The 13019-nt window shown below is 34.5% G+C and overlaps 1 protein-coding gene across 1 annotated transcript in view; it reads right to left on the minus strand.

Annotated features, from left to right (window-relative positions):
* Positions 1-13019, minus strand: part of EcR (Ecdysone receptor) — a 690636-nt gene that overhangs the window by 350477 nt on the left and 327140 nt on the right. The window contains exon 4 of the mRNA XM_089634810.1: positions 3793-3834. The gene's annotated coding sequence lies outside the window, so the exon portion shown is untranslated. The remainder of the gene's footprint in view (positions 1-3792; positions 3835-13019) is intronic.

Consider the following 13019-nt stretch of genomic DNA (forward strand, 5'->3'; position numbering starts at 1 on the left):
TTTACAAGTGAAACAGATTTTGTCTTAATTATCTTAAGTAACTTGTAATGCAATATTGTGTTGCGTTTTCTTTAGTTTGGTTTCTGCTTTCGACGACAAAGCAGTAGCATTTAATGATTTTGGTGCAGTTATTATTGTTAGTTATACCTAATATTGTACAATAGCGAAATATGTGCTAGTTTACATAATAAAAGAATGCCAGTTGGTTAGAAAAAGGCTTGAAATTAAAAATGAGGGAAAGCCGTAAAATTTGAAGAAATAGGTAGGTATACAAATATAATAACCTCTCTGGATATAAGGATGGAGAACCAGACGAAGATTCTCCCAATTAAAGTTGCTAGTTAATAATAGGTACCCGACAGCCGTCGCCGAGCGGGCGGGCGGCGAGATAGACGCGAATTGGCGCAACTGCATAGCTAACACTCTAATAGCTTCAATTGCTATGTGGATCACTGGCAGGCCGGTGCAGCTGAATTAGCTGCTCGAGAGTTGTCAGAGTTGCTTAATTCGGTCATCGATTGGCAGCGCTCCCGGCCTAGAGGACTAGGACTAACTACTGGCATAAAGGATGTTGCGAATGCACGAATAATAGAATTAACACTTCACAACTTTCATATTTCCAGAGTAAAATATACTCTTAGTATCATTCTGGTGAGAGACAACCATTCAGAATAAAAATGTTGCTTGAAATGGTTTCTGCCGTCTTAAGTGCACGGAGAAAACTTACTGATATAAAGTATTGCTAATATATTAAAAATTTGTCAAATTATTCATTTTCCTGTTAACATCGGGACTGCAGGCCTTAAACGAATGAAATGACAGATTTTCTCACAAAGTAACAGTAAAACGCGAATGTGTTATGAGGATAAAAGAACATGTGTTAATATCTTATAAAATACCAATATTATCGTTATATTTATTAGGAAAAGAAAACCTGCATGTACACGTGTTCCGATATATTCTGAATAGACTCATATTTTTTCATGAAATGAATTGCAATCACGTTTTCAACAGGATTTCAATAAATCAGCCATACTCATTTTTCCCACTGTGACCTTTTCTGAACAACAAGGAACTTTCCAGCCTTTCTTTCACCTTCTCCCTCTACTAATCTTCTTCCCATCCCCGGCTCTTCATCCTAACATATTACAATAATGGGTGTTTAATACACTCATGGTAAAGAAAATTTCTTACATCATGAAACAAACGCAATAAAACTCAGATACATTCCAAATGTGTATTAGGTTATGACTTATGACTGAAACATCCCGACTGTTCTCATGAGTTCAACAGGGCGAACATGCCTTGATGAACAAAAACAAACAGTGGTTCTGATTATCTGTTCGGTAATGATGTACGTTTGTAGCATCCTGTACATGTACAGTGGGCACACTCGGTTTTACTTGCTCTTGCAGCCCAGAGATGCTGCGAAAGGTCGATGGCGCTATTACGAACGGAATCGAGGTCGACGATTGAGAAGAAACAGCTGGCTCTCTGGCTAGTTGGCTATATTTCTGTGCGCAGACAATATGAGAGTTCGTTAACATATAGCAATGGAAAAAATAATTAAAAACTGGTCTGCGACCTTGGGCGAGAGTTGCACGGCTTTTCTGTCTGGGATTCAGGTAAGGAACGCGATACGACCATCGGAATATTAATATACTGCCTACTCAGTATTTAACTATTTGGATAAGTGTTGCTGAGACTGGTAAAAGTTCAACAAGTTGCGTAGGAAAGGAACGCTCAGACGGGGTTATCCACTGAATGACTTCATGGAAAACACAGACCGGAAATTCTTTCCTTGTACATTTGAATGGTAACGGATGTCGTTGCTGACCTTTTTGTTCTAGCCCATTTACAACGCACCCTGTTTCTCCATTTGCCTGTCATTTACTCATATTGCCATCCCATTTAATCGAAACGAAAATATCACAATGATGATGAAACTAATTTCTCTACTTGAAATTTAAGAAAAATTTGGTCAGACCTTTGGATCACAAAACACGCCCACATCGCATTTCTTCTGTTCATCTTTATTCTGTGGGCTTATCGAATCAATTGTTCCCAAACTCAGCAACAAATGTGAGGGATAGGATTCCGATGTAATCCGTAGAATGGGTCTACGCTTTAAATTAGTGTCGGAAGTTTTAGCGTTCGATTCCTGTGTAGAGCAAAAATGAATTCACATGATTCTTAACATTTCTTAAATGGGCGTTGCAAATCCTATGATGCAGATATTTATTTAGGTTTGATGAACATTTAAACAAATGTTTCACAGCGGAATAAAAACAAATAAATATAAAAAATAGGTAGAAAACGTAATTAATTTATAACGTATTTTTGATACTCCTTCATTTCAGTGCAAATTATTTATATATAAATTTCATCGTCAATTAATATTGAGTCGAAACATGCACGAATTCACGCTAACTGTGCAAATGTCGTGAATTCGTCTATCATTGCGTTATTCATGCGACCTACAGCGAGAGCTATAATACTCGTAGTACCTACTATGTAGGTAGTAAATTGTGAAAAGGCGATATAACTCTTATCCACCTTGCGCAAATTCAATGAGCGCAAACAACCTGCATTTATCGATTTCACGACGACCGACGATGCAGTTTGCTGACGGAATTAGACATTTCAATATCGAGCCGAGGGTTGTCGAACTGGTTTTAAATTTCTAGGTAGGTTTCAATAAATTATTCAATAGAGGTAGGTTAGTGTTTCATAGCCAATAGTTGCAATCGGAAAGCATGAATTTTTATTTACATTAAAAAATGTTGGATTACATTATCTTTTGCAGTGATTCATAAAGATTTTATGTCGCTCGAGAGCAACGGTTATACAAATCAGATCAGATGTATGGCAGTTAGATGTGGAACTAGCAGAGAAATACTTCCTGAGGCATGTGGGTGTTAAAACCAAGTGCGACCGTATTACGAAAGAGCGGATCAGAAAAGAATGCAGACTATAGAAGAAAATAGGACGCAACTCCCCTGCAATACAGGACACAATCAAGTAAAACGAATATTTACTTGAGTTTGTTAAGGACAAGATACGGAATTACAGAAGAAAATGAAAGAGACGAAGTATGAATGTAAATAAAGTAAATAGTGAATGCCAAGAGAGATGTGTGGTGTTTCATACCTCCATTCTACCCATGAAGCGAAATGGCTTGAATTTAGTTTGTTTTACAAAAACAAATTTTGCTTTTGATAAATAATATTTAGTGACATTCAGATAACTTACTTCAGATAGTATTTTGAAGATCAATATCACTAGGTACTTTACTGCACGTGTCTTTGACTAAAACTAGCATATAATTATACCGTATTTTGAACGTGTCGTCACCAGTTCGAGAAACGTAGATACTAGAGATGGGCAGTGACCCAGCGCAGAGTCACCGGTGACCCGGTCACCCAGTTCCTGCTTCCCGGGAACGGCTCTGACCCGGTTACGGTGAGGAACCTTATGTCACCGGAGCTGGTTACTGTGGGGATGGTCATTGGTCAGGTCATGTATGCGAAAAAAATATAATAATGAACCTTTCTCTTTGCCCAAGGTTTTTACGTTTTCCGGAAAGATATTAGTTATAATTACATTTTGATAGTGATTTCATTGATTAGACTTAGATTACTTCCTCAATTTTCATTGAGCTTTGGGAAGAGAAAAGCATCACGTTGCAGTGGGTCATCGCGTTTTAGATAGTGGAAAGAGAACGAAGAAGATTGAAACACTTTATTTCGAGAAGGTTCTAAAAATAATAAGAGTGAATGTATTATCTCTTACCTTTGCCTATTTTGAGGGATGGTTGCGGCGTTTTTATGACTTCTGTAATTAAAAAGAGAAAACATTGATTAAATACGGCATATTTTTATTTTTTATTTTATGTTAGCTCCACACAAGAGGCCCCGAGAAAAATATATCGCCTCGGTGCCCGTGTCACATATGGAGATGCTGCGAGGAGGATCTTTTTGGGAAAGGTAGGATAGGACGTTCTCGGAAGAAAAAGAGTATGGGAGTGGGTAGGAATCGGGAGGCCAGTGTGTCTAGGGGTTACGAACGTAGAAATCCATCACTCCCACAGCGGTGCAAGATGTTCCGAGAGAGTCCTGCTGGAGAGGTCATAAGGTCTCCTTCAACGAGCCTCTGCCGATCCGGACTGCCACGCAGTTGGTGACAAGACTTGGACAAACCTCACCACATGAACCCGGGCACTCCTGCTAAGTTACCAAAAGTAGCGAACAACTTGGGACCTATGACAGAGGTGTTGATTAACCAATAAATGGTTTCCAGGGTGGCGTAACCATACCAAATTGAGAATATTATAAATACATACAAATTATTGATTTCACGAAGAAAGGCACTTTTATTACAATTACGAATATTTTAACTTATTAAGGTTTCAAGCAGAGAATTTAATATCATAAACTTTTGTACACATTTAAATTTTATTAACTAAATAATTAAGCAAATTACTCTGAAACTTCTTGACGGCATTATGTATTTATTTGCCAAAGAACCTAATGAGACAAGCATAAAAAGTCGTCGGCGGAAATGGTGGTAAATCATCATAGTAAAAAAGTGGCAAATTGCCGCACAAGTAATAAGCACATACTATTATTACCAAGTAACGAGGGGCATTCTGGGAACTGGGAATTAACCTGATTTTTTTTTTCATGAACCGTTTTCTACGAAAATAATACAAAAGATACGGAAAATATTTTGATCGGAATAGAAATCTATTTTTGAAAACACTTCGAGTATTACCTGTAACAGATATTTTTTCCGTGTTATCTTTCAGGCGCTCGGCGAAAGAGTGGACCAACCAACAAAAATTCGTAATCAGAGAAAACATCAGATTGTTAAAGATAAGTAATAGAAGAACGATAGCGCCATCCTTTGAAATCAGTGAAAACTAAAAATGTGCCTCTGTCCTTCACTGATATGAAAAAAATCTTTAACAATCTCAAGTTTTAGTTGATTTTCTTCTGCTGAGCGCCTCATACCAGATAAACATACAGAGTTAATAACATAAAAATTGTAGTTATTTTTATTTAATACTCATAAATGCGGACTTAAATTGGGACCATGGATTTGTAACTTTTGATTATGTCGTGGGGAATCTTGAATCTGTCTTTCAACGCGCGTGGAATTAAATAATCTTTTATCGAAAGGCTTATGTTCAAAACTCGAAAGATTAGAATGGCAAAGTCGATCTGAAATCTAAGAGCAGCATTGCTGAAAAGTCGATGAAAAGTGATTACGAACTTCCCTAATGGAAACTGGTTTAGTGAGATGGCAAAAGCGATCTGTTGGAATGACTTCCATCACGCAAAATACTCGTTCGGGCAGGGAGCACATTGAAAGGGATGTAGTTGGGCTATTATCAACCCAAAGACACGAAGGTACTGCGCTCGAAATACCCCACCGCTTGTCGTGTGTGTGTTTCTAGTAGTTAATTGTTAGCTACTTACAGCCTTACTAATAAAAAAATCACTTCACAACCGTTAAACGAAGTTTTGGTTACAAAGACTAAAATTTCCATTTAGAATTATTACTAATAAATAATATCTTTAACTGGCTGCGTATGAACTGACAACATAGCCCTTTGGCAGACTCACACATGCGCCTGACAGGATGATTTGTGATGTGTAATGTGTGATTTAAAAGAGATTTTCGTTAATAAAATACAATTCACTATTATATACACAATATATTTACTATTATTTGTATTATTTTCGTCAGTTTTAATCCATTAATAATGTCATATGTGAACATAGTTTTGTGTTACCGGAAAATAGAGGTTATTGTTTTTTACCGCGTGAATTTAATAAAACTTTCATGAAAGTAATGTTATATATATATTTTTTTTTATTTATTCATGTATTTTAAGTCCAGAGGGCTTTTACATGTAGGTGGTGCAATTTTAATGACAGACAATTTTGAAACATAAAAAAGAAATAGTCAAAATAAAATTACATTAAAAAAAACACGCGAGAAACAAAAATAATTAAAAAAAATACAACTTCTTAAATATGTCGACATCACTAAGTATTGGTTTCCCATAGTGTGAAACCCTTGTATTGGGGAGTTCGCAATGTAATAAATAAATATCTTCCGCATATGCATGTAAATACAAATTCAAAAAAACTACGTTTATCTTGTCCCAAAATGTCTAATTTTTTTGGTTGTCCTCTTGGAATTATTATTATAATTTTAATTGTATGAACGAGATAAAAGTGAAGTGACAATTTTCTTACAAATTCTTTAAATAATAGGACTGTGTATTTTGAATTTTGAATTCTGTGAAAATATTCGACATTTTGATGAAAAAATTTTTGTGATTATTTTTCCAATTTTTTTCATGTTTGTAATTAAAAATGTGAAAGTATATTTCAAATACCTACACAAATCTAAAAGGTAATTTTGTCTAGTTTCTAAAATGGTATTTGTTTTTACGACATATTCAAAATAAAGAAAAATATAGAAAATTTAAAATACCTTGGAAAATCCAAAATTCGATGAGAAATTATTATTATTTCAAGTTTATACAACATATAAAACAACCCCCTTTGACTGGATAAGGCATGTATATATCTTACGTCTCTTTCCATGAACTATTTTATGTAAGGTTCTATTTTACGTTTCAATTAGTAAGGTTTTCACATGCACGGTTGTTTACCAATTGAATATATTTTTCACCATGTTTTTTTTAGACCAATATAGTTTATAGTGGCTTAGAACCTAGAAGAACTAAAAAGCCATGCTAGATTATTATTTAAGAGCAAACATGAAACTAACACCAACATGCCCGTTGAAACAATAACGGCAATAAAAGTATGCTAAAGAATAAGACGAACACGTAACAGAACTCTACATAATGAAATCACAGAATCACACATTTCATACCGCAACTTCTTCTGCCGTAGGCGTTTCAAAACACCAGACAATGAGATTAATAGTCGTCACAAGAATCTTTGCGCTTAGAAATGTAGATTTTCAGCCTTGGATTATTTTCCATGAATTATTAAATCTGTAGCGAATATTATTCAATTTTTCTTGAAATCTTTATAGAAATTACTTGAATACCTGAACCTCTCCATAGACTACAAACCGCAATAATATCGGGTTCAATTTATCAAGTCAAGAATCATTCGTTAAATTAAACGCAAAACGTGATAGAAGAAAGAAGCGCCAAGTTGTTGAAGTCAAGGAAATGCTTTTATTGTGAAACTACTTTACTGGAAGCAAATAAGGAAAATCCGACTGAAATTGAGTGGGAAACGTAATGTTTTATTCTTATTGATCGAACAATTGGATACAATAATGTCCGCGTTTCGTCTAAAACAGCTGTCATATTTATAAGCTTGAACGTTTAATGTCCGTATTGTGGGAACTGAGGACGTGTCCTTGGGTCAGAATCTCACAGGCAATACAAAGGGACCGCCAGGCTACGTGATCTGATGTTCCTCCCACAAAGTTCCGATAGTGCAGGCCCAAACAGAGCTTAATATTCCAAGGGTTCGTCTCACATAGAAGGAATTCACTTACCAAAACATTTAATAATAATAATAATCCACCTTGCACCTATCTTTATACATTGTTTCCCAATAACAATAATCTTAATTATTCTGTACGGATAAGTTTTTGTGGGCATTCCATCAATAAATAAAAATCCTCTAGTAGAAGAAAATCATCATTCATAAGTTTCTGGATAAAATCACAAAGAATTTGATGCATTAGGGGTAAGTAAGTGTTTGTAGAGGATGATTTAGAATTATGAAACATTCACACGCATGGGTTATTAAAAAAAACAACCGCGTCGCTAAAGGGTGACATTTGCATTCGTGTGACGTCAATGTTTACTTCAGTAAAACTGTGGAAATAATAAACTCGTTAGCATGTAACGGAGCTGGGATATAAATAGACGAACCTTACTGGTTTTGCGCATTGGCTTTGTGGGGAAAAAGGTGTAAATTTGAACATGAAACGTAATGAAGAACGAATATGCGAAGGTTCATAATCATTGTCTCATTCATGGAATGTTTCTTTAAGCACCGCTGATAGCTCTGTTGCAACATCTCCGACTTTTTCACAAACGAAACAAGTAAAAGAAAAATGAACCACAAAGGAGATCTTAACGGCAAGACCACAATTATTTTCATCCATAAATTGATAGGACATTGTTCACTAGGAAGATAATGTTGTTTTTGCCATGTTGCATAACTATACAGATGTTTCAATGATAAATGAGGAAAACATGCTGTAACCATGTACGTTTTAATTCAATTGTCAGCACTCCGCAGTATAAACATGCTCTGCTGACGCTAGTAGATGTCCCACAACATTTCATGCTTTAAGTTTTAATTTATTCTAAGCCGCAATATAAAGTGTACATACACTTGGATACACGATATGCTCTATGTATTAAATCAGCGTAGATGCATAATCCTTTTTACCACAACAATGGTCCATTGTGGACGAGATAAGTCTCGCTGCTCGCAGTTTTAGCTTCGTACACTACAAACATGACTAGACCAATTTTAATATTAGCAAATACCTCATAAGCCATATGTGGACAAGAAGAATGAGTCTAAATTATTAATATATAATACTCAACATATAGGTAATGTTATTTTAAAGGTGTAAGGCGTAAACTATAGTTATGACGAGAGGAAAAATACGTAGCTTCATAAACACACTACCTACAAACTTGCAATTGTGAAATACCTACTGTTAATACCAATAAGTATATTCCTGATCTTTCAACCGTCTGGAGCCAACAAGACTATGGCATCCCCAATTAGGGTATGTTGTGAGGCTGAAGATATTGGGGTATTAGCTTATGTTGTGAGCTGAAGGGAGGGGAATAAGTTAATTAAGAGGAATCTGAATAGCCAGGAAGTTCCTGGCTACTCAGATCTGGTCACCAAACACGGTTAAAGCCATTTCAAGCAACGATTAAATTCTGAATGGTAGTCTTACACCAGGGCAACACTGAAAATATGTTCTACTCTGAAACGTGCCATAAATATACTTTATATTTTTCTAAATTATGAAATTGTGAAATAATACAAATCAATCCAATAAAATTTATTTGCGCACACTGGGATTTGAAAACGCGACCTCTTGATTATTTGACCTCTGCTTACTTAAACGATGATGCATAAAATCCTGCTCGATGGTACCATCAAAAGGTTTACTTTTATGCTTTAAAAGTTTAATGAAACGTTTTTCCTTATATTAAAAAGGTAACATTAATACATTTACTTTGTAAAGCATTAATTTGTATGTGTTATAAAAGCACAGAGAAACAAAATATCGAAACATATTACGCGATGAAGATGCCCATTTAGGATTTTTTGTTGAGATTCTCCATCTTTGTTAGAAAAATAAAAAAATTATTAGAGTTGATTATCCCCCTTTATTTCATTGTATAAACAACAGCTAAAGCGTTCTCTCTACCTCATTTAATCGTATCTTTGAATTTAAAATAAGCACGTTGATTTTCTGATTTATCCATTATCATTGTTTCTCTAACCCGACAAAGGTATTTAAAATGTGTTTTGAGGAATGAAAAATCACAAATTGCGTATAATTTATTCACCAATTATATTGTTTCTACTCCGCTAAAAAATCTTCAACAACCTTTACGTTGATGTCACTTTAACGATTTTGTAAATTTCAAAGCGCAGTCTAAACAAAAGATTTATTTGAAAGGCCAGAGCAAACCACCAAACCTAAACAACAATATCAAATATAAAAAAGCAAGCCGCAATGCCAAGAAATGCATTCGTGAAATTTAATCAAAAGTGACTTAATGACCACGACTTTAGCAGGAATTAATAAAACTAATATTAGTTTACTACTTATATCGTATAATACCTACTTAAATCATAGGTACCTACTTATATCAAAAACATATCTAACGAGCAATTACAAACACAACAACTTAAGAGGAAGCTACAAGTCAAAAATGTGTATATTTATATGCATAAATCGCTTGACAAACGGAGTCTAGGAACGTTCGATTTCAAGCAAAAAACTGGTTTTTATTTATTTTGTAAATAATTTTATAAGAACGCAAAAAAGTTAATCAAGTGAAACTGTCACAGATAATCTTAGCTATTATACTGTATTTTTTAAGTTGTTTCCTTTACGCGATCATACATTTCTATTGAAAAAAATAATTTAGTAGTTTACATTTATATTTTTAATGAGTAATATATTTTTTATTTGTATTCTACTCAAGCGAAACGATAGGAAAACCTTCAATTTATCCAAAACATATTTTTTGGCATTCATAATGTACACCAATTCGTTATAAAGATTAATCAAAATAGTGATTTAGCATTAAGCTTCTCCTTAAGCCGGCAATTTGCGCGCCATTGTAAAAATAACAATTAATTCGTAAGCATTTTTGCTGTTTGTTTTTGGGGTGTTATGCCGTGTTGCGCTAACTCCTTCTTTAGCCGACGTTTCGGACAGCGTTGCAGTGTCCATCATCAGGGCAGATCCGGTAGATCCGAAGATGTGATAACATAAGCATAACACCCCAAAAACAAACAACAAAAATGCTTTTGGCCGTGAGAATCTAAAAACTTACCCAATTCGTAAGCAGATTCGAGATGCCTGTATGCAGTCAGATTCATTTATTAACAAATGGCGTAATGGGACACAGTCACTCCGCCTCCCCGGCAACTTGGTTTGTTCCCCTTTCCTTTATTGGATTGTCTATATTTTTTTCTACATTTCTCTAATTTTATTTATCATATTTAATTTTATATTTTACACTAACTGTTATCAAGTTTTGTAAATCAAAACGATATTTTTTTTTTATAATATAATATTGATTACCTACATTTTATGATTTTGACTGTCCAACTAGGAAGGATTCCCGTTTTAGGACAGTCAAATTTACAAGTTTCAAGTTATCCTAAACGAATACAGGATTTAAGACTAGCTAAAATAAGTATGTTAAAACGAAGATACATTAAAAAGATACACAAAGATACATAGAGGCGTTCGTGATTTCAAATTACATTTTTTAGTATCTTTTCGGAATCAGTCCAACAACCATTTTGTCACTCTTGGACCGAAGGATGACAATTCACACAGTTTTAGCTGAGAGGGGATTTATTATATACTTACTTATGGTTAATCGTTACTACAACAAATAGTTAAAACAACTATATTACTTATATTTATTTACATACTTTCACAACATGAAGCAAACACGAAGCGATTAACTGTTTTCTGTATAAGAAATAAATAATAAAAGGCACGCACGTTTATTTATTATATTACATTGTTATCAATGGAATAATAGGTCACATTCGTGACTCAGTGCGATTCAGTGCGACGCAGTGAGCAAATTGGCCAATTTGTAGCACAAAAACGCATCCGCTGCAATCTGCTATCAGAAAAAAATGCCATTAACCTCTTGTCATTTGTGACCGCCCTTGGGTTTAACCTTCCCAATGTGTTATCAGTCACAAAACCTTTGATAAGATTAGTTTCCATTGTGAAAACACCAAACTGATAATAATGTTTAAATTCTTATTCAGCGTTGAAAAAAATAGTAACGCCACTCATACTTGCTATTTTAACGTGGAATGCCGAAATATTTATTATGTTTTAAAGCGATGCACTACGTCGTGTAATATTTTAAATTGAGCCGGTATCAATAACAACCCTTACGTAGATGGCGATAAGGTTTAAATTCCCGCTTAACACAATCCGCCTGTTTTGATTTATGGAAGAAAAAAATATGGCCAAAAAGTGCCTTTTATTTTATTTTGTGGATGTTCAGGCATAAATATTTAAAAAAAAATTCGATCAGTTTACAAATAACTTAATTTTCCACATTATACAATAAAATCATAACCGTAAATGGGTTCGTAAGTAGGAGATTTTGTAACTTTAAAGCAGTTTTCATAGTCCTTTGCATTATTTTTTTACGTACTACGTATGGCATCGCCTTAATAAATGCTGTTAAATATCTGAACCTACGTTTTATTTTACGATAAGCAGGTCACTGTTGAGTCGGAAACAAGGTGCAGGAAAATATATTGTTAATTTTAAATTACTTAAAAAAAAGTTAGCAGTCATATAAATAATAATGATTATTGCTTAATTTGTAAAGCGCCGCTTTTGTAAACAGAAAATAGTTGCGATGACCTAGAAATTACGAAATGAAAAAAAAGTGCAGATTTCATGACGTCATAGCTCACAGTTTATCCTAGTTCATAAAACAGATATTTACTGTATAATTAGATAGACTGAACTTATATAATTCAGTTTAGCGAAATTCTGAGTAAAAACATTTTAGGCCTTATAAATAAACGTGTTTTAAATTGTACACAACTGATAAACAAACATACTTTAATGTAGGGTAAATGGTTATTCATCAGTTGTGTAAAATTTAAAACACGTTTATTAGTAACGGGATATTGGTTTAGGCATAATTTTGTATCACGAAGTAACTCATTTTCTAGATAAGCATATAATATTTCCAAATTAATAACATCGAACGTAGAAAACAAACCAGAAAACACGCGCTACAATCTTGTACAAATGCATCAAAAGTATCGAAAACAGAAACAGAAAACAGAAATAAAGATATATCATACATCCCGAGGAAAGAAAAGTACCTACGTACATAAAATTGACTGCAATAGAAGTGTTTTGGGCGTGTCCGTGTGCCCGAAGTAAACGCAAAATTATTTATCTTAGTTCTCATGAAATCAATCAAATCGGTCATCCTGTTAACACCTAAACCGTGTCTGATTACGGAACCCCCGTGTACGACCGTGTCGAAAACTGTGAAGCCATCGTAAGCTCGCGAGTTTGTGGTGGTAAAAAGTGCATTGTATTGAACCAGCGCAAGTGAGAAAAAGCGGAAGAAGAACAGAAACGGTAAGTCGGCATATCCAAAATTCCATTCCTATTCTATCCGCGGTGCGACGGTGCCTGGATTCCATCCCCAAAAATTATCAACAAATTAAATGTAT

The sequence above is a fragment of the Hesperophylax consimilis genome, chromosome 8, assembly GCF_061612785.1.
Source record: "Hesperophylax consimilis isolate HC1 chromosome 8, BYU_Hcon_1.0, whole genome shotgun sequence".
NCBI classification, from domain to species: domain Eukaryota; kingdom Metazoa; phylum Arthropoda; class Insecta; order Trichoptera; family Limnephilidae; genus Hesperophylax; species Hesperophylax consimilis.